The sequence below is a fragment of the Cynoglossus semilaevis genome, chromosome 3, assembly GCF_000523025.1.
Source record: "Cynoglossus semilaevis isolate Cse_v1.0 chromosome 3, Cse_v1.0, whole genome shotgun sequence".
Lineage (NCBI taxonomy): Eukaryota > Metazoa > Chordata > Actinopteri > Pleuronectiformes > Cynoglossidae > Cynoglossus > Cynoglossus semilaevis.
In genome coordinates this window covers 14,494,813-14,522,573 of record NC_024309.1, presented here as the reverse complement: position 1 = coordinate 14,522,573, position 27,761 = coordinate 14,494,813, and the positions used below count along the sequence as shown (strand labels likewise).

At 43.3% G+C, this 27,761-nt stretch overlaps 1 long non-coding RNA gene across 4 annotated transcripts in view; it reads right to left on the bottom strand.

Moving 5' to 3' along the window:
* LOC112486890 (uncharacterized) overlaps window positions 1–27,227 on the bottom strand; it is an 87,321-nt gene extending 60,094 nt beyond the window's left edge. For 2 of the 4 annotated variants that reach the window (XR_003049451.1, XR_003049454.1), the window contains exons 1-3: window positions 26,892–27,227; window positions 21,812–21,921; window positions 21,576–21,682 (exon numbers count right to left, since the gene is read on the bottom strand). This is a non-coding gene — a long non-coding RNA (uncharacterized LOC112486890). Of the gene's footprint in view, window positions 1–21,575; window positions 21,683–21,798; window positions 21,922–22,281; window positions 22,596–26,891 lie in introns of those variants that run through there. The other 2 variants (XR_003049452.1, XR_003049453.1) reach the window with 2 other exon arrangements.
* Window positions 27,228–27,761: the final 534 nt, after the last annotated feature.

Below are 27,761 nucleotides of genomic sequence, written 5' to 3'. Positions count from 1 at the left end.
GTGTGTGTGTGGGCCCATGTTAATTGGTTGTGTCATGGTTATGGCCATAAGAAAGGTTGAGTGTGAAGAGGAGAATTATCAGAAAGGCCACAGTGGAGAAAATGGTAATGATGTACAGGTCAGTCTGATTGGTGGAGGTGGGGGAGGAGATGGAAGGAGGGAGGGGCAGGGGGAGGGGGGTGGAGAAGACCTAGAATCTTCATCTGCCAGAGACCTCCATCTCTGATGATTGTCTTTCCATCAGGAGCAGCCATTACAGCAGCGACGGAGACTGAAACAAACATGTTTATAAAAAGAAAAGAAAAAAAGTCTCTCTGTGGTCAGGGCTGTTTTCAACATAAGATGCTGTACATAATAATACTTATACTACTACTACTACTACTACTACTACTACTACTACTACTACTACTACTAAACTCTAGAAGCTCAACTGGGTCTCAAACCACTGACCTTTTACATTAAGGCAACAGCACTATCCACTGTCACACTGTGTGGCCACTCTTTGATGATACATGATGATATTTAAAACCCAACATCTTTATATATTATTTTCTAGATCCTCCACCACGTGAACCTCACAGGTTCTGTCAGGTGTTTGGTCACAGATCAACGTTAGGATCCAGATCTGAGCGGCTCCAGTTTTACTACATGTGTAGGCAGCAAACAGCAGCAGTAATTGAGAGGTAATCTACTAGGAACACACACACACACACACACACACACGCTCCTCTGCTCCTGCTTTAAATTCACCTCAAGAATGTGATTTCTTCAAATGCCAGCTCTGTGGGAAATGAACCATTTGTCCAGGACCTGAATTACGAGGAGGACCCTCCCATGAATCACCTTCAGCACCTGAGCGGCCTTCAGCCCACAGGGATATCCATATCTCTCTTCACTTTTCCCACCAATCAATAATGAGATGACGCCCTTGGAGAAGCCAGGATGGATGACTCAGGTGGGACATTATCTCCTCTGAGTCCTGTCTCAACCAGATGGATTCTTTTTCCTCACCTCCGTTTCATCAAAAACGTACTTAAACGCAGCGTGTTATTGATCAGCATTGTTCAGAAGGTTCTGGAATAAAACGTTTGTTTTAAACAGGAAGTACGGTTCCAGACCAAAGGTCAGTGGTGTGTGCAGAGACGGTCAGTGTCAGTTGTCAGACAGAGCTGTGTGACCTTTGACCTTTGATCAGATTCATGGACAGGTTTGAATCTAGAACTTTCAGAGATGAGTTGGGTTTCAGTCCTCAGACTGGACCATGGACTGTGGTCAGTGGTGGTTGACCGATGGTGGCGTTGGTTGGTCAACAGGAACCATCCATGTTCAAACCCACTCGTCCACCTGATGATCAACACGTGGCTCCCCCACTTGGTTTCATCCCGTCCTCAGTCAGGTAATGATCTCATTCTGATTCAGCATCATCCTCTCCTCCACCGGGAGAGTCACCACTGACCTCAGCACTGAGCTACCAATCAGAAATCACAACAGATGATCATGAGCTGAAGAAGAAGAAGAAGAAAAAGAAGAAGAAGAGGAGGAGGAAGAGGAGGAGGTGACCAGCTAGGAGGAGGAGGAGGAGGAGGAGGTGACCAGCAGCAGCTGACTGTGGATGTAGGTCAGGGTTTTCCTCACATGCTGGAGCCCAGGGCCCAAACCAAACCTACTAATGGGATGGAGAATGGAGCTGGAGTCAGGCAGCCAATCAGAAAGCGCCTCCTTCAGGCTGCACAGTTAATAGAGACAACTCTGACTCCCAACCTTCTCCCTGTTTTCCTTCTAATCTTCTACGACGCCCCCCCCCTCTCTGTCCATCAACCCCTCTGCCCTGGAGGTGTTTCTGAGAGTTCCTCAGCTCACCAGCAGGGGGCCACTCACTCACTGGTGGTTAGAACGTTGGTTCTGTTTCATCGATGGTGATGAGGTGATAAATGAGGAACGTTGAACAGTTGAAAGAACTTTGGTTGGTGGTGGTGGTCTGTAGTGGTACTAGTTATGGTTGGTTGACTGTTTGGTTAATGAGTTAACTGGTAGGTTAGTTGTAGAAAGTTAGTACCAGCTCAGACTGATCACACAGAGTTACCATCAACACATTTACTGACACGTCTGTACAGGAAGACGGTGACTGATGGTGCAGCTGACAGCCTGTAGGGGGCGACTGCTGATGATGTATATTTTTTGTCCAACAGTCAGTGAACGCCACATTCGTTGCTGATCTTTTTTTTCAAAGTATTTTCACATCAAATCCTCGACAGTCAGTGAACGCCTCGTTCGTTGCATCATTTTCACATCAAATCCTTGCCTGGTTTTTCACACGTTCCAGTCAAACCGTGTTATATATAATTGTACAGATCAAGTCAAAGTTCCTGGATCTTCTCGCTGCTGTCAGTGATCAGCTTCAAACCACCGCGCCGTGATTACCCCCAGCCAGGGCTGAATCCTAATTTGTTTGCTAATTGCCCTGTGCTTTTTTTCTCTCAGCTTCAGAAGGCGTAGACGGTAAACTGTCAGGTGTGGGAGCTGCTGGCTGCTCCGGCTGCTGTAACGGCTAGTCGTGCTGCTGCGGCTGCTGCTGCTGCTGCTGCTGCTCTGACTCTGGATCAGTTTGAGGAACTGAATATTTGTCCTGTCAAACCTGAGCCGTTTCCCTGGGAAGTTGAATTAACAAAGAGCGATGGACGAGCAGTGACAGGAAGTTGGACTGTGTCCTGCGTCGGTGTCCTGTACAGAGACGTGGCATCAGCGCTGCTCTGTGTTGTTGCTAGTTGTGATGCTTTATGATCTGTTCGCTCAATGTTTCCCAGGAATTGGTGCCAGATTGATCGGCGTGTGGCCGTGGTCCTGAATGAGGAACTGGAATTGATTTCTGAAGGACGTTATCAACATCCAGGCTGAGACTTTCTCTTCCTTTGGTTTTCAAGTGTATTTACAAGACGGTCGTTCCAACAGGAAATAAAAGACACAATATTTCTAGCCCATAACTTTTCAGTGCTTCAACTTTTCCCATAAGCTCCATTTCTGCTCAATATTTCCATTAAATTCCACTGCTACCAATCGATAAGAAGGAAAATACTTTTTGGTGATGTGCTGGGCCGTGTGTGTTTCTACTGTAGTACAAGTACTGCAGATTTGACAAACAGGAAGTGCCTCTGAGATCTTAGCATCAACAATGTTAGCATCAGCATCTCAGTTCTACATCATTAGCTTCATTAGATTCAAGAGTTTTGTCCCCACTGACACTTGTATCTCCAAAGAACAAATGTATTTTCTGTCCAAATACCAGTAATAGTACACCTAGTAGAAAGTCAGTACTCTCACGTTCTGGTACTGTTTTATTCTATTCTATCTCGTAGCAGTTCCTGCAGTTTTACAGCAGATAACAGTGAATATTTCAGCAGTGATGTGGTGGAAGGCTCGGCTGGATTCACTGGATTTTCTCTCTTAAATGTCAACACTTTCTGACAATCTCTTCAACGTTCTCCTTTTTACCTCCTGCTAATAAAACAACTCTCCTTTAACAACTGTCGGGTTAAAAGTTTACATTTATAAATAAAGAGTTCCATAATCAGATGCTAATGCCGTGACCTCCGTACCTTTAATATCCCAGGACTAACAAGCATTTCTGGCGAGTGTTTGTTTCTACAAGGTTTACAATCTGCTTCCACGCTCAACCTCTGACAGCCATTAAAATTCACCGTTTCTGCTGAGTGTTAGAAACGCACGAGATGTTTCCATAAATTATGAATGTCAGCTTCTCCAGCCAAGAACGGCGGCGGCTTTAACCAAGCGCCTTAAACCGGCAGCACACATGCTACGACCGTCTTTAAAGAAGACTGTGACAGTGTTGATGATGGGGGGGGCGGGGGGGGGGTCTCACATCCTGATGATGGACAGGTCAGGGTTGGATACAGTCAGATTATTGTCTGATTATTGACTAAAACCTGGTCAAATTTCAGTGGAACAAACTGACTGTTGTCTGCCGTTACCATGGTAACACAGATCACTGACGTCAGTCCAGATCCTGGAGAGAACTGTTTCTATAACGTTCCAGCATTTGAACCACCATCCAGGTGAATCAGAACTGTTTTTTTTGTCATATTTGACACTGATTTCTGACCAATCGTTGGCAGAGATGTTGGAGCGCTCACACACAGCAGAATTATTCCGAACAGCCGACGACACGTCCAGTTTTCACACCTTCGCTTTTCCAAACATTTACCGAAACTTTCCAACCCAGTGTTTGCCCTCAGGTTAGGACGGAGCCGCAGCACTCGGCCAAAATATCAATCATCCAAACCTCAGTGGATCAGTGTGTGTGTGTGTAACTGTGTGTGTGTTCTTCTCTGTATCACATATCAGTTCACTCTTCATGGATGAAGACGTCACCTTGACTGAAGCTGTAGCTCCACAGGATCCTGCCGTCTGATTGGACAGCAGCAGCAGCTTCAGTTACTCTGGTTAAATTAATGAACTACAACCACAAACACCAAACGAATAATGGTAACAATGAAGCTGTAGAAGGTTGACAACCGTTAACAAGGCCACTAGGGGGCACCACATTCTAAATGGACCCAGTGAACCGACATGCTGCTGCTACAACGTGGCTAAAATGCAGCTATGGTGCTAAATAAAAACTGTGCAGCTAACAGCCACCACTATGATAAATACCAGCAAAGCGCTAACATGCTACATGCTACATGCTAAAATCAATGATTACATCAGATAGACTGTCAGTAACCAGTCTAAAGGCCAGAGAACGGGAACGACATGTTTGTTGTTGACAAAAAAAAAAAAGAAAAGAAAACTGAAGAGTTCACCTTCACTAACCAATCATCTAATCACACTTGGTCACATGACCTAACCGCCCACCTAACAACAATCAGACGCCCGACAACAACTGACGATCCAACAACCACCGCCCACTGACTGACGACTTCACCATCTGTCAACCACAACACAGCAGAGCCAGAGCAGGATCTCCAGCTCCGACCGTCTGTACCGGCTGATCAGCTCTGAGTTCTGGTGCCACAGGTTGAACCAACCGGAGCCCCGCCGCCTCCACTCGTCTGCATACACACTCATCCGTACTGAACGCCGTCTACGGGCTGACAAACGGTGATAAAACACCGGCACGGGGTCATTAAGCAGCAGGTTAGGAGACAGAGACGGAGACGCTCCGTCCCAGCTCCATCAAGATGAATCACTGACACCTCCTTCCTTGGAGGACCCAGTTAGTAACCCTCTGTTTTCCCCTCGGTCGGGCGTGAATCATCGGTGGCAGGCGGAGACGCAGGACGCCGGATGCCGGGTGTATCTTTTGTCACGCTGGGTGACAGAGGAGTGTGTGATGAACGACGGCCAGAGCTGTGTGAAGTGTTTGCACATACACCAAAAAAACAAAACAAAACAACAGCAGCAACAGCGGTGTGTGTGTGTGTGTGTGTGTGTGTGTGTGTGTGTGTTCTAATGCCGCCGTATATTTCCCTGAGTAATTTGTTAATGGTATTGAATGCAGTTTTTATGAGCTGCCGTGGATGTTAGCGTCGTAAAACCCTGCGTTGACGGACATCTTTAGAATCGCAGATGAAAGGCAGGAGGGGTTTTCATGGAGGTGTGCCTGTATTATTTATTTACCTCATTAAAGATAATTTGGTACAAATGAGGAACTAAAAATGTGATTTAATGAAGGCGTGATGAAGCTGCTGTTTAGCTGAGAGCAATGACGACACGTCTGTGGGAAATTTACCCAGCAGCCAAAAATAGTCCAAGGACAGAGATAAATCCTGGCTGTGGTCCATCTGTGTAGGTCTGTGCTGCACTCTAATATCTGCATATATATAGAAATACAGAAAGATGAGGAGGTGTGTGTGTGTGTGTGTGTGTGTGAACAGGTTGTTTACATCATCCGTTCTCTTCTGGTCTCCATATCTATATCAGACATCATCATAGCAGGTCTCACTACTGTCTGATTCTAACCTAAATCAAACTAACCTAAACTGGGCTGAGTTTGGTTTAGTTAAACTCAAGTCTTGAATCTTGAATCCACCTTTTGGGGAAATCTTCAATTTTCTGTTAAATTATTGAAGCTGGAAACATCTGTTAGACGCGTCACTTTCCTAAATCCTTTTTTTAATAAAGCTGAAACCACAAATTGTTCCATTCCCTCCTGTGAGTGGGTTCCTCAAAGTCACTGATGGAAAAAAAAAAAAAAAATCAGCATGGTCTCCCTCCTCCCTCCCCCTCGTCTCCCTGTGCTAACTCACCTCAGAGAGACGTTCGTCTTCAGACACAAACACGATCAATTTCCAAACATTTCTCTCTAACAAACATCTGTTCTCTCTCAGACTGTGAACCTACAGCTGGAGGAGCGGGTTTTCAACCGCGGGGATTTTCTCACACACGCCTGAATGTTTCAGGTGAAATTCGTGTGCTTCACTCTGGCTTTAAAGAATTTCCACAAGTTATGATTGAAGTTTTTGTAAAAGTCACAAAACTCAGCAGCCAGCAGTGTGGAGGCTTTTATTGAAGGAGCTGAAAGGAGGTCTGAATGCAGGCGACAGGACTGTGATGATTTAAGAAGCTCCTCTGCTCTGATGCAATTGAAGGGAGAATCTAATAAAGCCTGACTGGGCTCCTCTTCCTCCTCCTCCTCCTCCTCCTCCTGCTGCGGTCCTCGGTGAACTCCAGCAGCCTGTGTGTCTCCACTGTTTCTGACTCACTGCTCTGTCATTTCACATGAACAGAATCAAAGATTAGCTGTAAATGTAAAAAAAACTTCAACAACGGCTGAAACTACTGCAGTACTAACTCCTGAACTTTCACAGTAAATACTGCTACTGCAACGTGAAGTATCTGCAAATACCAAGGGTACACATTGATTCCTGCTCTGAGAATTTCACTCCTACTTTGTACTGCAGGGCTGTACTTCCTCTGAACATGTTGAATCCATGCATTTTCCAAATCAAAGCCAGGGGGCGCTACACCTACGTATACCTACATCACGTATTCAAACCTACAGTCAGTTTAGAGTCAACATTATTGTCCGACTGTGAACCATCAGTTAGTGCTGGGCACCAAACTAGTGACCTTCTTACTGTAAGGCAGGAGCACTACCCGCCCTCACCACCGCGCCGTCCTGGTTCCACCTCACACCCAACAGTTCTGACCCGATGTTTAACGTCTCTGATCACAGAAACCAAACGCTCCTCCACTGTTCTGTCGGAGGTTCTTCTGTTCTACACCCGTTCTTACATCACAACACGTATGTAGCGGCGGCTCAGACACAGAGGGTGCGGCAGCAGCAGCAGCAGCAGCAGCAGCAGCAGCAGCAGCAGCAGCAGCAGCCTCAGCCGCTCACTGCTATAATTGGTGAAGCACTGCAGCAACAGCTCTGACAGATTGGAGCAGAGACTCCTGTGTAGAGATGTTCCACTCAGAGCTGGCTGGATGTGACGGGAACACATTTTTACATCACCAAATATAACATCTCCCAGAAAAGTCTGCAGGTGCCACATCTCCTCTTACCCACAGCCTCCATTCTTTGGAGCCAAAGCAGCTGCAGGGAGGCCGAGGAGCGGCGGCTTTTCTAATATAAATATGGAGAAGGCAGAAAAGTTGTGGACTTTTAAAGATGTTGGCCCAGCAGCGCTCAACTCCAGCACAGCTCTCCCACTTTTCTCATTCACTTTCCATTTAAAGCCTGTTGTAGAAGCTCTTAGGCTCAGCTCTGTATAAAGAGGACCAGGTCTGAATGAGAAAGGAGGGAGACACACACACACACACACACACACACACACAGACTCACTCTGTGCCGTTATATATTTTGGAATTTTTTAAATTCCCACCTTAAAAAAAAGAAGCCCTTCAGTTCATATTAGTTTGTAATAGTCCTTTAAGGAAATATCAATACACTGAAATATTGCAATATTTTAATATACAAAATCGTGTGTTTACTATGCTGTTTTCCTATGATTACACTGTTACAAAAACTCAATATATTGTCATGTGTGTAGTACCACAGTAGATCGCAATATATCGCATCACTGTCACTGTATCGCGATACGTATCGTATCGTCAACACACACCAACACAAACCAAATCCCACAAATGTTTTTCCAGTAAAGTTTGGTTACGAACAGAACAACCAGGACTGCTGCACCTGATCTGGGCTGCACCTGATCTGGGCTGCACCTGATCTGGGCTGCACCTGATCTGGGCTGCACCTGATCTGGGCCGGACTAGTGGACCACGTGTGCTGCAGCCCGGGCGGAGGCTGTCGCGGACTAACGTCCCAGATGTTTATCAGCAGACGGAGGATGTATCACGGAGTGACGCGGCCAACAGATGACACCGCTGATCCACCGCGTGAACAATGAATCAGGTCCAAACAGACGCTAATCAACAGCTGCTGCAGCAGAAAAAAAAAACCCAAACACCTGTGGACCTGATGAGACTGGAGCGGTCTCCAGAACCAGTCAGGACCAGAGACAACCTGGGGTTAATGTCGTACAGCCTGACGGTCCTGGTGCTGGTCCGTTAGCTCGTTAAGGTGGAATTAACGAAGAAAAAAAGAAAAGCCAAACTGCTAAGTATACAGTGTTTCTACTGCAGTTTGGCTGAAGCTCAAGTTTAGTCAAATCAACAGGAAAAACTACAGTTACTGTCGTTAGACAACACTAGCCAACACTAGCCAGCTAAATGTTAGCCTATCTAAATGTTAGCCTAGCTAAATGTTAGCCTAGCTAACGTACAGGCGGACGGGGGTGATGGGGAGACGGGGAGACAGGGAGACGGGGACAGTAAACCCTGGATCATTTCTGACTCAGACATTTTCTGTCTTTTGGACTTTTTAAAAAAAGTTTCTTATTGTTTGAAAATGTGTTTTTGTCTGCGAGAAGAAAAGAATTCTGGAACTTTTAGTGGAGACCAGACTCTGGTGACGGTGGATGAATCTCAGGGTCTTAGTCCTGCCCCCCCCCACAGACCTCCTCCCTCTGGCTCCAGCGTCTGTCTGAGGAGCTGACGTCTGATGTTCAGGAAGTGGAGGCTTCACAGTCTCAGACAATGAGATTAGCCGGAGCTAATTAAACTCAGGGCCTTGTCTGGAGACTCCACCTTGCCTCCTATTCAGTGGGCTCGTCTCCTTCCTCCTCCTCAGCTCCTCATTGTTCTGTGATTAGCATTAGCAGCAGCGGCAGCAGAGGGAGTCAAGTCTTCACTCTCATTAGTCTGATCTGAGGCTCAGGACAAAATCTTTCACTAATCATCAATCACAGCCAGGAGCCCGGCTCTACAGCTCCACCTACAGCTCCACCTACAGCTCCAGTTCTCATTACAGAGCCTGGTCTGAAGGAGGTGTTCACATAATCGTCCGCCAGCTGTTTCCATGGAGCAGGTTTGTTTGGATGAGGCTGGAGAATTGACTTCATATCTGCAGGATGTGACGGGGGTGTCAGGGACAGCAGCAGTGACAACGCATTTCCATTTCAGGGCTGTCAGTGGTGTCAGAGTGTCGACACTTTACATCAGAGTTTGTACAGCAGGCAGTCGTTGTTGTTTATTTATTATTGTTCTGTTTCTTCAACAACTTCAGGATTTATTCTTAATAACAAGTTCTGGAGGCTGTGATGACGACACGGTGGTGCAGTGGTTTTTAGGCACTAACATGACACACAGGCAGCTTTTAAAGGAGCATTCACCAGGGTCAGAGTCAATGGCCACAATCAGCACCACGGACAGTTCCAAAGACAGCAACCATTCACACGTCTGTGTGTTTCTGAACTGAGAACCTGGAGAGAACCCACCCAGGGGAACAGGAGAACAACAGAAAGACCAGCAGGTACAGCTGGGCATTGAACCACTGACCTTCTCTCTGTAAGGCAAGAGCAGCTATCCCCCTGTGTCCTAGTGACCTCAGTCTGTTGTAACAAGTAAAATGTAGAAAAACAGCAACAACGACTAACCTGAGTTCACTAACTAGTATTATTACTACTGTTAGCTATTAATAATAATAACAATAATAATAACACGTGTTATTATTGTTGTTATTATTATTGTTGTTGAAGAACTTGAAGGAAACTTTTCGGAGAACTTTTGTGTCAAAACCTCAGCTCCTCAAGGACAAACCCAGCGAGCTCTGACCCTGGATTCTCTCATTTTAATTTACAAAAAAATGTATTAAATGCTGCATAAAAAACAGTCAGCCCTGAATGAATAAATAGATAAATAAAAATAAATAAATAATGTTGTTTATCGGGCTTCATATCTGATGTTTACACGACCAAATGACCCTGGAATAACGAGGGGGGAAAATGAGCTGTGATTCATTCAGGCTCCGAACGTGACCTCCATTAAAACTGCACATTATTCTTTACATAAGCACATCTCTGTGTGTGTGTGTGTGTGTGTGTGTGTGTGACAGTGAACACGTGTAAACAACAGCCTCTTTATTAAAGTGATATTTGTTTCATCCTTTTGTCTAAATGATGGTTTTATATGATTGTGTTAAATCACCTGTATTTGTACACACGTATTCGCAGTAATACTACATCTCACAGAGTCATTGGGGCGTAAAAAAATATCCATACAGTAAAATATCCTGATATTCCATTTCATGGGAAAAACAGTCAAAGATAGTAAACTAAAACTTTACAAAATATACAGGAAAAAAGTGGTCAAGAAAAAGTCCAGGACTAAAACACGATCTCAGAATTGACAACAATCTAGTCTTCAACTAGTTCCCAGATATTTAGACACCGTTTGACGTCAGCTTCACATTTAGTTAAAGTCTGTGAAGACGACTGTGAATCCACAGCTAGTAATACTACATCTCACAGAGTCATTGGGGCGTAAAAAAATATCCATACAGTAAAATATCCTGATATTCCATTTCCTGATCAACTCCCAGTCAGGTGTCGGCGCACGCGCCACCATGAGAAATGCAGGAGCAGCAGGAGGTGCAGCAGCAGCTGTGGGGAGGTTCAAACCTTCAGCACATCCTTCAACCACAGCTGGAGCAGAGCTTTAGCCAAATATAAACTTGTCAGAACCAAAGTACGAAGGTATTTGAATTCACACATTTACATCAACTTCAGAGGAAGAATCAAAACAAACCAAACCAAAACGATGGTTTGGTTTTCAGCTCTGTGGCTACGGCTCAGTCAAAAACAACATATTTTGGTAGCTAACATTGAACTATTTCTCGTGTGACTTCAGTTTTCCTACTTTTCTTTCTAATTATCAACTGATTATTTTGATGATTCTGATGCTTTTCTTTCTAATTATCAACTGATTATCAACATTTTAATTACAGTTGAACTTCAAGCTGTTTCAAGGAACCTGGAAGGATTTATTTGTTTTTACAATTATTAGTAGTATTGTTAGCTAACTTTAACATCTCTCCTGGTTAATTTTCAGCTTTATTTGAGTGAATTATTTGTGATTTTCTTTTTCTGTAGTTACTTTTTTCTTATCTTCTATTTGGAATCCTGTTTTTTTTAACTTAAACTACAGCTAACTCACGGCTGTATTCAAGCTAACATGAATAGTTTTTATCATGTCTTTTAGATCTTTTAAATATGGCCTGATGTTTATGTCTTTCACCAAACTTTAGTAGAATATAAATTGTGTTTCATCCATCTCTGAAATATTTTTTTAAATTATCTTTTGATAATTTCTATCACTTAACGTCTTTCAGTCGTGAAACGTTTCTGTTCAAAAAATCCTGGCCTCACGTGAGCTGTTCTTTTGGTTCAGATTGGGCCGCGGTGAAAACACAAAGTCATGAAGTGTTGAGAGTTTGAAAAGATTCAGCTGACAGAGGGATCTGACTCCCACAGCTAATTAAAATTAAACAGTGTGGGTTTTATTCATGAACACACGGCTGCAGTTTGTACAGAAATATACACTGGATTTATATAACAAACTAATGGAGACGTTACATAAAAATGTGGGTTTGATCGTTGGCAGTCAAGGTTTTCTGCTGTGGACGTGTGTGTGTGTGTGTTTTCATTATTCTTTATGCACAGATTGGTTCAAGGCCAGAAACAGTATCATCCTGTTGGAAAAGCAAACAGTAATAATTGGTCTTGGCTCACGGTCGGACTCTGCTGCTGCAGGAAACCTGACCATTACACTTCATCCCTCCATCATCACTCTGCTCTCTACACCTAATAGAAAATAAAATCATACAGATATTGTGAAAAATTGACCGCATTTCAAGGACCCGGCTGAGGAAACAAAAAAAAACTAGAACCAATGAAAAAAGCACCAGAGATGGGAGGGTTCACTTCTTAAAAATGTAGAAACAACGCCGGCGACCAACACTAACGATGCTAACCCCCTGACACGTACGCTAGTACTCTCCACGTTTGACTTTTACTGAGTAATACCAGCTGAGTAACTCAGTCCCACTGTTCTACCACTTTACTTTTTCAACATCAGCGCAACCAAGCTGTCGATGGGGGAACAGCGCCACCAAGCTGTTGACGGAGGAAACTAACTTTTCCTGTTTTACAGGTGAACAACAACTCTAACTCTAACTGAGTTCAGATTTGATTAACCAGAAAACAGATAAAAGACGCCAACTTTACTTATCGCAACCTTTTTTCATTTTTGCGTTTCTGTCGTACAAAGTCCAGAGAATTTTAAATACAAAAAAAAAAAGTATTGTCAGCAGTATTAGCTGGAGTTCCTGAATACCAGCCAATCACAGGCACAGAGGGACAAGTTTTTGTTTCCTTCAATTAAACCAGCTGTGGTTTTAAACCAGACAGAATGAAACAAATCCAACATTAAACAGTGAAGAATCCAGGAAACCTGGTGATGATTAAACCTCAGCGCTCGTCCTTGAGCCGATTCAAAACGCAGACAATTAACAGGAATCAGGAGGCGCAGTGTTTGAAAAGACTGACGGGAACACAACGGTGACTCCACAAAAGATTTGTGATAGGAAGTGTGGGGTAAAATAAAGAGCCAGAGGAGTAAAGGCCGCGCTCGACGGTGGCCTTGGACCAAGGCTCGGGAACCTGAATGTTTTTACAGAGAACGGAGCGCCGGAGCTGAACTGGGTTTCAGACTTTTCTGAGTCCAACCTTGACCAGGAGTGGAAGAGAAAATGGTTTGTAGCAGCTGAAGAGCGCGGGAGATTTTCTTTTTTCTTTTCTTTTTTTCTTAAATTAAAATTAATGTCAGGAAAGGTCGGTACAAAAACTAAAGTGTATTTTCTGCACAGTTACCTGATATTTGTAAGAAAGGCCGTCATCCGTGAATATACCTATATGCTGATGACACTCAACGACCACAGGTGTTTTTCAATCACTGAACTTTCAGATGGGCCACACAAACATGCTGCACCACCATCACATACTTTACTGCCACATCCTATACAGTACCACATTCAGATCCTGGCTGCGTTTCATCTTCACCCATTTTCTCGTGAACATAATCAGCTCCTATTATTGATAAAAACTGGAAAGCTGAGAACAGCGCCCTCTTCCACTTGGCCCACCCACTGCAGCCATGCTGGACATTGTTTCTGTGCTTTTACCCCAACTTTGAAACAGTTCCATCTCTGCTCTGACACACCAACACCCCCCCCTTCACCCCCCCACAAAATGTGCTTAAGCATTTGTTTTCTTATATTGTTTTGGCGGGAAAGCAGCCAAGAAAACACAGGCTGCTGTCTGCCGTTAAAAATGGCCGCCTTCTGCTGCTCGCCGTGTGAGAGCCAACAACCATTATTTCTCCTCTTTTACCTTTATGAAGTCTATATTGTCATAAACACACAGAGTCCACAGGGAACTGAACCCAGTCTGTGGGCCACAGCTTTGGCAACACTGAACACATCCCAGTTTTCCCAGCGTTGCCTCTGAACTAAAAGCGTCTGCGACCACAGGAGCGGGTTTCAGCCTAATGACTGGATCACAACCTTCATCACGCTCTCTGTCGTTTTCTTACTGTTCTCATCAATAATAATTAGCATAATTAGCCGAGTGTTGTTTGTGTCAGAGGGAGTCCAGGCATGATTCATCGACTGTTGTGTTTCCACTCAGTTCAGGTCACGAAGAGTCAAATTAAACAACAGCAGCGTTTAAAGCTCCTCCCTCTTAGTGTCTGACCCAGATAAACACCGGTACCTAATGTGGGCCACACCAGTCCGTTTGGACCAGTGGGTTGGAAAGTTGGGAAACTGAGGCACTGGTCGTGGCCTAACAATGTGACCTGAGTGGTCAACAACTTGAAGACAAGATGGACCAGATTTTTGATCCAAAAAAGTGACCAAACAACAAAAGACCAGGTGGGAAAAAAAAGGATATATATAATATATAAAACAAAGATTCATTTTAGGAGTGTTTCACTAACGATGTCTAATTTTAATTAAAAAAGAAACACTTGACAAAAACTGATCAGATTTCCAGCCTCGGTCTGAAGAGACACAGATGGAAATGTTTACTTGGATCATTTGGATCAGAAATGATTCATTCTTCGTCCATGTTCTAACTAATGGTGAGAGGAAATTAAAGTCTGATCACTAATGGACTCAGAGGTTGGACTTCAGACCAGTGATTTCACTGCTGTAATTAGTGAGTCTCACACACACACACACACACACACACACACACACACACACTCTGATAAAAACAACAATGTTTGTTCCTGGTCATAAAAAAGTTTTCATTGAAAACATTTGTTCCGTCATCGGCTGGTGATGTCTGGGACCCAAAGACCTTAGAACCAGGAACCCTGGTGTTGTACTTTGTTAGTCTGCAGCAGCTAACCAACTCTGGTTAGTTAGTTAGAAGACAACAGGAAGTAGAGTCAGAAGGACACAGGAAGTAGAGTCAGAGGACACAGGAAGTAGAGTTAGAAGACAACAGGACGTAGAGTCAGAAGACAACAGGAAGTAGATTCAGAGGACACAGGAAGGTGAGCCATCACTGCTGTTTCCATAACATCAACACTGCTCGAGTGAAACAATCAACAACAGATTAGCAGGAAGTCCTGATGATTTCTGGTCCACATTATAATAAAAACCTATAAACGACCTCCATCAGGAACAGAGAGAGAGTTCATTTCTAATCCACCTCCTAAACAACACGTCTAATAAAGTCTAAACTATCTAAAAAACAGAAACTGTTTCTGACAAACAAACAAACTCTCTGGTACCAGAGACCACGGAGAAAATCCTGACCTTTACCAAACAGGAGTTATTGACGGAGCGCCGCCTCCATCGATACACCCTAACGTGTTCTTTGGTGACTTCAGCGTTTAAAAACCAGCGTCCCGCTCCGGTGGACTGAGTGATATTTAGAAATCAAAGCGGCCGAAGAAAAGAAAGTTCCGCGTGAATGTGGATTTTCTGTGTGCACTTCGGTGCCGCTCAGTCAGTCGTCAGTTCCAGCTGGAAAAGGCAGTGGAAGAGTGAGAGCATTTGCCAGAAATGTTTGAGGAATATCGTAGACTTGAGTGGATTAGCCAGTTTTTGACTGGCCCACTGACAGCCCAGTTTTCAGTCTGTGGCCCACTCACTCTCTTACACCGCCTTTTTGGCAGATTCAAGTCTTTATTTATTTTAAAGAGTTTTTAATTGTCCATGCTGTCACTTCAAGCTGATCAAAAAAAAAAACAGTGCTAACAAGAAATGGCAGTTTTATAACTGTGGCAAAAAAAAAAAAAAAAAGACTCTTCGTGGACCAGAGAAGTCCGTTTGGTCCAGTACTGGGCCAGAAGGATGTGACCCACAATCTGGACATCTGAGTTTGTTGCCAAGGACAAAACAACATAATGTCTTTGTACTTTTTCAATGAATTTCAATGTTGAGTTTGAGTCAAAGAAAAGTACTGCAAATGACTGTAGTAAGTATGTACAAGTACACATCAAATACTGCCAAATATGTTGGACTTTCAGTGTATTCTGAAGGTTACTGTTTTGTGGGACTTTATGGAGAAATGTGTATGTTTTTATGTACCTCTGCAGTATATGTACCTCTGCAGTATATGTACTTCTGCAGTATATGTACTTCTACAGTATAAGTACTTCTATATATTTCTCTGTAATCCCACACCAGTATACTAATATATTTCTCTGTAATCCCACACCAGTAAACTAACCTTTGGTGTTTGAAGTTATTGTCTAACTGTAACGTAGAGTTATTTTATTTTTTCAGCAGCTTGAACGACAGAAAGGTTTGTAGTTTGTGAAGTTTGTGAAGTCACTTCAGGACAAGTGGTCTGAATTTCCAAACCCAGTTTTAAATTCACAGGAGGAACCGTGTGACGTGGAACAGCTGTGGTCCACGCCCCACCTCTGCATCTGAACCACCGCAGGTTCACGGGAGCAGTTTCTCTTCTCTACCATTAAAGTCAGACACGTCAGTGTGGTCCTGGTGACGGAGACTATTAATAGTTTAGTTGTGTTGAACTCTGCCCAGACGTCTGTGTTTCAGACCCAGGAAATGTCAGAGCAGAGTTTCTGTCAGTAAAAGGCTCCGACAACAGACCACAGAGAAGTTCCACCGACGCCTCGTTAGGAGAACTTCTTCTGACCCAGAACTTAACAACCAGATCTTTTCATTTCCATCTCACCTGACGGCGACTCCGTTTGACAAAACTGCTCCTGATTGGTTCAGTTTAGTCAGACATTCAAGGAAAAGAGAGACGCAGGGACGTCCCCAAACCACGTCTTCACTGTAGAATGTAGAGCGAGGACGGTGAGTCCAAACACTCACTTCATATACACAGGTACCAAAACACCAGGACCAGCACAGACCATGGGTCACTTGGAACCAAGGAAACAAAAAGCAAAACAAAAAAAACAGCCATTTTATTTTGACAAACGTCAAAAGTCTTGTCAAAATAAAAGTCTCTGTCGAGCTTCAGTAAAAACAATCTGCAGTGTTTGACCTTGTTGACCTTTAGCTCTGTTTATCTGTCCACTAAAATACTGTCTGACCTGAAGCCTGGTCTGTGGAGGACCAGGAGAACTCCTCCATGTTCACACAGACACATGTTGCATAGAACTAGCAACGATATTTTGAGAATCTAAACAACCGGCACCGACAAACAAAGCCTTGGGTGTGTTGTTGTTCCTGCTGTCGGTACCTGGGTGTCTGTGACCTGAAACAACAGTACCAGCTGCAGTTTGTTCACCGACCACTGCTTTAAACGGCTCCTTTAACTCTTCTGCCGTTCCCTTTGTGTGTCCTTGTTCTTTCACTCATGTTGGGTAATTACTGGAACTGTTTCAGTAACTGCAGGGAGGCACATTTACTCTGTCCCTGTTTACACAGACTGAACCTGAGGACGAGGACAAACACAGCTGGGACACCATTTAAAAAAACAACAACAACAAAATAGAGCTTTGTAAAAGATTAAAAAAACAATTCTCATTTAAATTTCTTTCTTACTGATTATTTCTCTGTACATGTTTCATCAGAGTACTACATTCACAGATTACTACAAAGTCGCAGTACAACTACAGCTGTTACTCTATGGACAACGTTTGTCGTCTCAACGTTAGCTTTGATGTATGACAAAAGGAACCATTGGGTCATTACTGCCCCCTAGTGGGCTGAATGTTACGCATCATTGTTACCAGTGAGCAAAAAATTTGGAAAATATTACAACTTTAAATTTTCAATCGTCTTCTTTTGTCTCCATTGACATTGTTGTAGCTAACGTGCTAAAGGCTAAACTCTAAAAAACACTTTGCTCGTGGTTCATATTTCAGACTGAGTAACTTCTGTTTTGTCTAGCCCTTTAGAAACGGTCCTGTGACCAGGGTCTGTCAATCATCCGTCACACGCCGCAGCGTCGGCCTCTCGTCATTCAGTCCGACACTTCCTTTAATTTTCCTAATGAAGCTAATTATCCCGCTGAATAAACACCTTCACCGTGTCAAAGATTTATTCATCCATTTATTTACCTGCGTTTTGTGACTGTGACTTTGCAGAAATGAATTTATTTATTCTTTATATATTTTAAAGTCGTATTATGAATAAAACATGTCCAAAGTACCGATGGTGCTGCTCGGTGCTGGTGTCCAGAATGTTTGATTGACATTATATTGTGAATCAGTCCATCAAACCATGGCCATTTGGTGCAGCAACAGCAGCAGAATATAAATGAGACAGGAAGCCTATAGGAGGCGCCGCTGTGAGGATAGTTTATTTTTTTTATAAGGAAAATAATGTACAAAAAAATTAGATGCAAATATGGTTAGATGGAAGTGTGGCATTTTAATAAGCTCCGCAAACTGGCTGCATGTGCGCACACACACACACACACACACAGGGTGTGAGGGGATAAAAACTAACCCACAGAGCGCCATCACATGGAGTAATGACAGGAATCAAATCAGTTTATTAAATAGAAAAACTACAAGAAGAAAAGGTCAGACATCAGAGGAACAGTTCCACCACGTCTTTCATTTATCCTTGGTTTAGTTCCTCCTTCTTTCTGTCGAACTAAACAAACATCCGTGTTCTTTTCATCTGAAGTCATGTGACCCTCACGGTTAGCAAACATCGCTAAAGTTAGCCCAGAGACAGCAGCAGGTTTACCAGAACAGCAAAAAACAGGCTATGCATTAGCTTAGCGCTTCTGAGCTGAGAAGACAAAGTAAATATACCCATGATGCCGAGAGAGAGAAGTGGGAATTAGCTCAGAAGAAAATAGAAAAACTCTGCATGCTGATTGGACGTTGAACTGGTGTAGCCAGAAGAACCTTTTTTTTTTTTTTTTTTTTTTTTTTGGTTAAAGTTAAGGATATTTAGTACATTAACGACCGGAGACTCTGGTTAACAAAGATGAAATCTGAAAAATCTGAGAATTTTACATTTAAAGAAAAGAACAAACGTGGAACCAGTTTCTTTGTCTGAAGTTTGGAAACAGAGGGAGAGAGAGAGAGAGAGAGAGAGAGTTTACTTTGGCTGGGAGAGAGAGCACGCCACATGGAGACGCCAACACACAGAAGTCGACATTTGTTATTTCATTATGACGTCCAATCTGCTGCTGCGACGGAGGAGGAGGAGAAAGGCCATTGTTATTTCTCCTGATTCTGACTGACAAAACCTGAACAGGATTTGAGATTTTTTTTTTCCCAACTGACGGCCCATATTTTTGGGTTGACGTTTAGTTTAATATATTTTATATTTTAGCTGTTTTTTTTTCTAAATGTATTAAAACAGTACAAGGAAAATTAAAGTATCATAATATTTTTCATTTCACAAAATGTATGTATTTTTTATCCCTAATTCCCAGTCAAATATTCCTGGTGTTTGTTCCTTTTGTTTTCTTTCTTCCATCTGAGATACTTTTCTTCCTGTTTTGTTCATTTTTTTTAAATTAATTTCTCACAGGTCGTTGTTCAGATCTTAGTCAACAGTGGTGTAAAATTTATATATTTGTATTTTGTAAAACAGTTTTTCTGACTGTGAGTCACACTCAACAACACTGTGATGTAAAAAACCAAAGTTAATCCAGCAGCCTCTCTCTCCCTCTCTCTCTCCCTCTCTCCCTCCCTCCCTCCCTCCCTGCTCCCCCACCACGTTCCCTCCAACACCGTTCATGCCGCACCGACAGGAAAAGCCAATAAACCATTTCTTATTCATGGCTGCAGATCCAAAGGTCGTGTTTTATTCTTGCTTAATTTCCCTTAAGTAAATATTTCAAAGTTAAACTGCTGCTGCTGACAAGTGGAAACACGCGGTAAAAAAACCCACAACAGTTGGTTCTGTTTTTACTTCCTCTCCACTTCACTGACAGACTTTGATGAAAAAACAGTTTCTTGTCAAACAGACGTTGGTTATGACTTCTGAGAAAGAACCAAAAATCAACATCCAGCTTCAGGGACGTGTTTTTCCTGAAGGACTTTTTTTTTATTTAAATTGATTTAATTGCTACATTTTAGCCATTAATTATACTTTAATAATTTAAAGTGGGCTGCACCCCAGCTGGGCTGCACCACACATGGGCTGCACCACATTGTGGTTAACAGGTCTGGACCAGACCAGTATACCTGGTCCAACAAATGGGCCATAAAGAAACCCGACTGTGTAAGAGATGAAATGAAGAAACAACCTGCAACGTTTCTAACAAACCACAAAGCATTATGGGAACTCCCTCCCTCATAATCCAATATACTACAGTATTACTGAAGTACCAGTACTTCTGAGGTTAAGTCCGGACCATATTGTTGTCCTGGTTCTGATTGTTGACACAACAAGGAGGTCCGACACCTGTGGACCTCAGTCTGACCCAGAACCTTAGTTTTGAAGTCACAGACATGAACCAAACTTCCTCAGCTAATAAGTCACACGGCAACTGGACGTCAGACTGGACCAACACTGTGGACAGGGACGAGAACAGGTGGACAAAGAGGACACCTCAGGAGAGCCTCTGATCTGGACCAGAACCTTCCACACAATCAAATATTCTCCTCAGGTTTTTCTTCTTTTATTCCATTGTTTGTCCACCTTCAGCTATTCTGGACAGCCGGGCCGGGCCGACTCTGTGGCCTACTTTTAGTTTTGACAACAGAGTGTGTGTGTGTGTGTGTGTGTGTGTGTGTGTGTGTCTCAGGGGCCACTCTGAATGAATGGGGACCCTGGGCGTTTGGAGACGGTGCAGGAACATGCAGAGTGTGTGAGATAACACCTAGAAACAATGAAGCCCAGCAGGACTCTGCTCACACTGAGCCACAGCTACAGACGCTCCGCTTTTTCTGCAAAGATGTTTTTCCAAAAATTCCCACAATGACTCCCTGCAGCCGGCGGACTATTTTTACACATCTTTATTTTTATTATTGTTATTAGCGGTGGTATTTTAAAATCCTATTCACTGAGGTAAAAAACCATGGTGGGCCATTGTTTTAATGTTTGTCTTTTCATCTCTGTGTGAATATTTATCATCATCACAGGAGACACTTCCTCCTTTGATGTCTCGCAGCGTGAACGCTGAAGTGATGTACATATCAATGGGCCAAGTAATTGGACCGCACAGTTGGACCAAAAAAAAACCTGACGTTCACTGGTTCTGAACGTGAGAACAGATCAATCCGACGTACAGCACGTCGATGTCGGTCACATGTCAGGCTCTGGAGTTACACACATTCAGAGTGGAAGAAAATACACTGAAATATCACGATACTTTGTTTCATTAAACTGTATCGATATTCTACAACGATGTGTCCGTTTGTTTTTTAATTTTGCCAGGTTTCCTTAGCAGCACAAACACAGCTCAGCAAAGACAGACGTCCACAGGAAACAGATATAAAGATAGAGATTTAAAGATAAATAAACAAACAAATGTTACAACGAGGTCAAGTGGTGCAAAAAATGGAATTCAATATTTGTCTCAAAATGGAAATAAATAACAACAGCAACGAGCACAGCTCCATGTTCAGCAGCATCAGTGAACTTCAACTGACCAAACAACAACACCACGACATCACTGACCAACAGAACCAGAACCAGAACCAGAGCAGGAGGTGAAGCATCAACACGACCATGACCATGAGTCCACCATCAGGACCGTCAGAGGAACTGCAGCCGCGACGTAAATAAAAACTGGACTCACCGGTGACGAGGTCTGGTCCACGAGGGTCTCCTGTCCATGTTGTCCATTGGAGGAGTCCTTCACTGACTTCACTGGTCTGGTCTTCAAACTCTGTCTTCACTTCTCGTCTTCATTGAACGTAAACATGAGCCACGTTGGAAAAAAGAAAGAAAACTGTCAACAAACCAACAAACAAACAAACTCCTCAGCTCCAGGCTTGGCTTCTCCCTCTGAGAACACACACCTGCACTGATTACCTGAATGTGTGACGTCATCACGGCCAACTGTAGGTGGGCGGAGTCACAGCCAAACTCCACTCCTGATTGGTTCATCTTGCTGACTGCAGCCAGTTGTAGAGGAGACACTTCTGCAGGAATAACATAGACACACAAATATAAACAAATATAAATATATATACACAAATATAAATATACAAAAGAAATAAATAAAGTAATAAAAATAGTGACAGAAACTAAGTATAAGAATTAAATCTCAGGATTTGTGATTTTGTTTCGTATGTTTTACGATATATATGTAAACGTACAGTGAAATCCCCACGCAGTACCACTAGGGATTTTCTTTTTTTTTTTTTCATTCAAAGAACCAGGTCTGACAAGAACCTGGATGATTTTCCAGAGTCATTTTTCACGGACTCACACATCAATTACATATTTGTTTTTTTTTTGTTTGTTTTTTTTGTTTTTTTCCAAAAGTCTACGTATCGTACGGGGGCGACGGCGCTTCTTCGCTTGGCAGCGGTTCGGGCTTCAGAGAGAGATGACGAACGTTAGCGTTGCAGGTGTTGGGGAAGGGGAGGACGGCCGCAGCAGCAGGTGGTCTCATCAGGTTTCTCCGCTCCGCTGTTGCTCGTAGCAAGTGATGTGGAAAAGTGGAGAGGAGCACTCAGGGTCGGCGGCGCTTGATTAATAAGGACACAGAGAGGCAAATATGTGCACACAGTCGCCGGGTAATGAGCCACGAATGTGATTAGGTCTTTACGCTGCACCTGCTGCCAACTGAGCGAACAGCTTTAGGGAGAAAAAAAATAAATATCTGCCCCCCCCCCGCCCCCCCGCTGATAAACATCAACATCTGAGGGTTTTGTTCCCTTTGTTTCTGCAGTTTCTTTCATAGCTTTGACGCCGTCGACAAGTGAAACCTTGATTGCATGACTGTGTTCACTGTACTACTACAGGAGACAGGTGGTAGTACACCCCAGTACAGTCGGCAGCGCCCCCCGCGGCCTGTAACGGTATGAGAACCAAAGTGACTTTTGGTTCAATATATTTATCATCGACACATTCGAACAACGTTGCTAAATATTCTGTTTGGCAGAAAATATATTTCTTTATTTATATTTTTATCTTGCCAGAAAAATCCATCCCATAATCCATGTACCCATCTGGACCAGTTTAAGTGTAGCTTCATAGGTAATCATCTTTGTTTGATCAAGAACCAACCTGGTCGCCCCCTAGTGTTGTCAGTGAGCACTTTGCCAAATGAGCATCCTTCTTTAGCTTTTGGTTGGACCTGACCAGGATCTTTGACCAGGATCTTTGACCAGGTTGTCCAGAGTCTGGTGCCACCTGGACTAAAGTGTACCAGTACCAGGTGCAGTGTTGACTGGCTCTAAGGTTAAGAAACAGAGTCTTCTCCAGAAATAAATAAATTAATAAATACATAAATAAATAGCAGAGAGCTTGTTCCACAGCAGAGAAAATACGGCTGATCTGTGAAGGTTTGTCATTTCACTCTGATATCGATTTCTCTTCTCTCGTTGACTCTGATGTCACCGACTTCAGCGTGTTGTCCAGCAGCTGCAGTCCATTACAGAGATAATAATAAGAGGACCAGGGCAGCAGCAGCAGCAGCAGCAGTTACAGCAGCAGCAGCAGCAGCAGCAGCAACAGCAGCAACAACAGCAGCAGCAGCAGCAGCAGCAGCAACAGCAGCAGCAGCAGCAGCAACAGCAGCAGCAGCAGCAGCAGCAGCCAGAGTGGAGGCTGGTGGAGCTGACAAAGGTTGTTATGTCTGAAGATGACTTCTCAGTTTAATGATGAAGGAGAGCAGAGCCTCACTGTCACAGTCTCTCCATCAGAAACACCTGCAGCTTCTGTCTGGATCCACAGAAGCTGCAACAGCAACAGAGAAAAGAAAAGAAAAGAAAAAAGAAAAGAAGAGAAAAGAAAAGTGTCAAAGGTTCATCGTTCAGTCTGAGCTGCAGTGAACAGAGATTTACTCCACACTGTGTCGTTCTGACAGATGGAGAATAAAAAAAGCAAAAAAGTTGTAGTTACCACTCTTTGTCCACTAGGGGAGTGTGTTGGCAAGAATCTGTCGATGCGATACATATCACGATATAATGTGATATACTGCAATACTTCAGCTGAACTGTCCCTGATGTTGTAAGTGTTCGGAGGTGAAGTGAGGACACACACTCACACACACACACACACTCACTCAGATAGAAGGTAAATAAAACAAACGCGGCTCCGACTCACTTCACCATCAACTTTTTCTCCATTTAAAACCATGATATTTTCCACTTGTCCTTCAACAGGTTTTACGACGAGGAGTCGACGTCTCGCTGCTCGTTCAGTCCCACAGGAAGTGAGCTGTAAAAGCATTAAGTGTAGTTGTAATTACTCTCAGCCTTTTTGTTTTATGACACTCTGGCCCAATAGTCAGCGCTGTCACAGAGGAATCTATCCTGGATTCACTCAGGCTTTTACTGCCATTAAGGGTTTATGGGAGGACATTTTCTCGTCCCATTCAGGCCTTTTTTCTACGTATCAATTATGTTTATACGCAGACTAATTCTACAGGGCTCATAATGCTGCTCTGGATCCACCAATCAAATCAAGTTCTCTGCCCATCGGGCTGACGTGAATGGACCTCACCTTAGCTGGAACACTGTAATAAAACAGAGGCCTGATCTGCTCAATAAGAAGACGGCGGCGTTTGGTAAAGTTTCTGTGTCAACACCACTCTGTAAAGACCTTGAACGTGCTGCTGAATCTCCACTTCATATTGTCTTCGCAGCCTTTCATGCTTCAAATCTCCTAAATCCTAAATATCTTTCGTACATTCTTCACTCACTACTTTATTGAAGTGTGAGATTGGAAAAGACCAGAGTGTTTCTGCTGTTGACCTTAGAAATACCTGGCAACCTGGTTCGCTGTAGCAGCTCTGAACATAAACGTTCCATTATAAATCTGTCCGTACTGACACGGGCAGTTGTTTAATTGTTCCTCAGCTCAAGTGTCGTACTTCTTTATAAAAACAGGTTTGCTTTAACAAACGTGTTTTTGTTTGAGTGAAGGCTAGCGTTCCGCAGCGTCAAGACCTGAAGACAGTGGGATTAGGAAGATCCTGAGATGAACTCAGACACAGAAACACTCACTGCATATTCACCAAGTGAACATGAAGCTACAGGAACGACTTTTTTTTTTAGTAGAAAGACAGACCTTACTTAGTGAGCTGTGATGTCATTTAATCTGTGTCAGGTTGACAAATAAAAACTGTTAAATCTGACTGTTGGTACGACTCCTGTGGTTTAGATAAGTTATGAAAGATAAACCTGCAAATAGATTCATCTCCACTGACCTTAGCTTAGCTTAGCTTAACAGAACGTTAGCTCTGGTGTCTGTACTCCACTTAGCCACTTTGTAGCTAACGTTAGCTCTGGTGTTTACTCCACTTAGCCACCGACATCCTTCACTCCACTTAAACCTTATTTCACAGGTTGACGTTTGTAAAGACCGCAGCTTCCGTCAACAGTCTCATATAGGACTCTTCATATATTTGTTACATTCACCATAAAACATTTAAAATTCTTTTGCAGAAGACCAGAAATGGTCTCTTAAAGAAGGCACTTGTGTGGTGTACCTTAAATACATTCCCTTCTTTGGTTTTAAATGTTGCAATTAAGAGTAAATTGCTGCTGCAGACGAGCTGCGTATGAATGCAGCTGGAGAATGGAGGAGCAGCGGTAATCACTGCATCAGCTCAAATTGCAGATCTCTCTTTAAAGAGATCAGTGGAACATACAGGGATACATCTTTGAAAGTGGATCTGCGTCAGAATATATTATAGAAAAGAGAGAAAAAAAAAACATGGCTGCCAGCAGAGACCTGAGGGAGATGTATTTAAATAAGTTCATGCTGCATAAAAAAAACACATTCATCAGACAGAGCTCACTGAGAGAACATGTAGGTTGGACCGCAGCCTTCTGATTGGCTCTGCCTTTGGTACCAAAAGAACACAGTTCCTGTTGCTACTGCGGTGCTGCCTCCATGTTGACGACCATTCACACTGTCATTCACACTGAGATTCACTCTGGTTAGAGTGAAAGGTCAACACAGGAACAGACACCGGAGTTGAACCGACAACACTTCAGTTCAACGTTCCACGTGATTCCAACTGGAATATTCTAACTCACTAGACGGAATTCTGGTTTATTACGATGAAAAACAGACTTCAGTCGAGTCATTTCCAGCCGGTGGAAAACCAGGTCGGAAAAGATTAAAGGTTCAGAGTAGAAACGTCTGAACTTGTCCTTAACATTCGGACGAGAGGAACTTCCTGTACAAAACAGTACTATATAAAAGTTTTAGGCTGAAATGAACCTTTACGACGACCTTTTTCCCCCCCAGGTATTTAATGCAAATGTAAAAGGTCATGATGAGAAAGGTCAACGACAAAACCAGCTGCTGCCCACGTCGGCTACTCTTCATCTGGGACACGTTTTTTTTTTTTTTTTTGCTAGATTTTACCAATCTAGTACGTAGTACAACATTTTTTTACATTAAACTAAAATGTGGCCCATATGATGTGGGCCAGTACATGTGTACTGTGGGTTGTGCTGTTTTTCCGTTGAGTTCAAACCAAAACTCCGACTTTCCGACTGTGACATTTGTCTCAGACGTTATTTGGATTCCGGGCTGCGGCCCACTCCAGGTGTTTCTCCTCTGCTTCTTGATACATTACACGGCCCATTTATTCTACACTACCCATCTTTTATTGGTATTGGCCCTTTACAAAAACAGACATTCATAAGGTGCTCTGACAAAGGAAGCAAATAAAAAGAGGATATTCAGCAGCGGAGAGGAACGGAAAACGGCAGAGAAGACAGCGAACCGCCGGCGATAAATAAAAGCATAAAGACAAAGTCAGAGAAGACGGAGCGAAAAGAAACACATAAAAGCAATAAAATACAGAATAACAGGAATAAAGAGGGATAATAGGAGATGAAGGAGAGCGTCACGCTGGGGTGAGTCTGTGGAAACGGCTTTTTAAGGAGCAGAAGTCGTGAAGTGAAGCAGAAAATGTATTTACCTCCAAATGGGAGTTTTGTTTTTGATAGTTGTTCACACTGATGCTGGTGGTTTATCAACACGGGGACCATGGATCTTGACGAGAGAGAGACGAAAACAAAATTAAATATGAGTTTGCTAGAAGTTAGCCAAACGTAGCTGAGGCTAAAGTTAGCCAGAAATGAGCAAAATGTAGCCAAACAATGTCCAATCATAAGGCAAAACTTAAATCATCGTGATGCTAACAGTTAGCCTAAATGTTCTTGACAATATGAAGCAAAACATTCAGTGTCGGTACCATTGGTACCTAGTACTCTTACAGCGGAACAACCAGCAGCAGCTGAGTCCGGTGTCATCATCATCATCATCATCATCATCATCATCAGCAGCATCATCAGCAGCAGCAGCAGCGTACGTTGCTGTGTTGTTGCATCAGCAGGATGCAGCGCTGCTCTCTGCTGGTTGGTTGTTGTTTATTCATGACTGTGCGGAGTCCGTTCTCTGATCCCACTTCACACAGAATACAAAGGTCTGGTCCTGCTCCATTTCCTGGTGGAAACCAAACCGTGGTTCCTCACAGTCTTCATTAACCCGACGTTCTTCCTGTCAGAACCGTTCTGAACAAACACCCGCAGATTATTCTTTCATTTTTCTTGTTATTATTTAAAACAGAACTTTTCTGACAGGACTGAGGAACAGTTCCAGGAAGAGAACTTTCCCCTGAAGGAACCGTCGTCACACAGTAGAGACTGAGGCCTTTCTACCACAGAGGAACTGAACAGTTCTGTATGTGTGACTGGTCATTCTGCTCCAGTCCAGACCAGTTTGACAAACAGTTCCAGGACCTGACGGGTTAGCAGTTAGCAGTTAGCAGTTAGCATTTAGCGGGCCT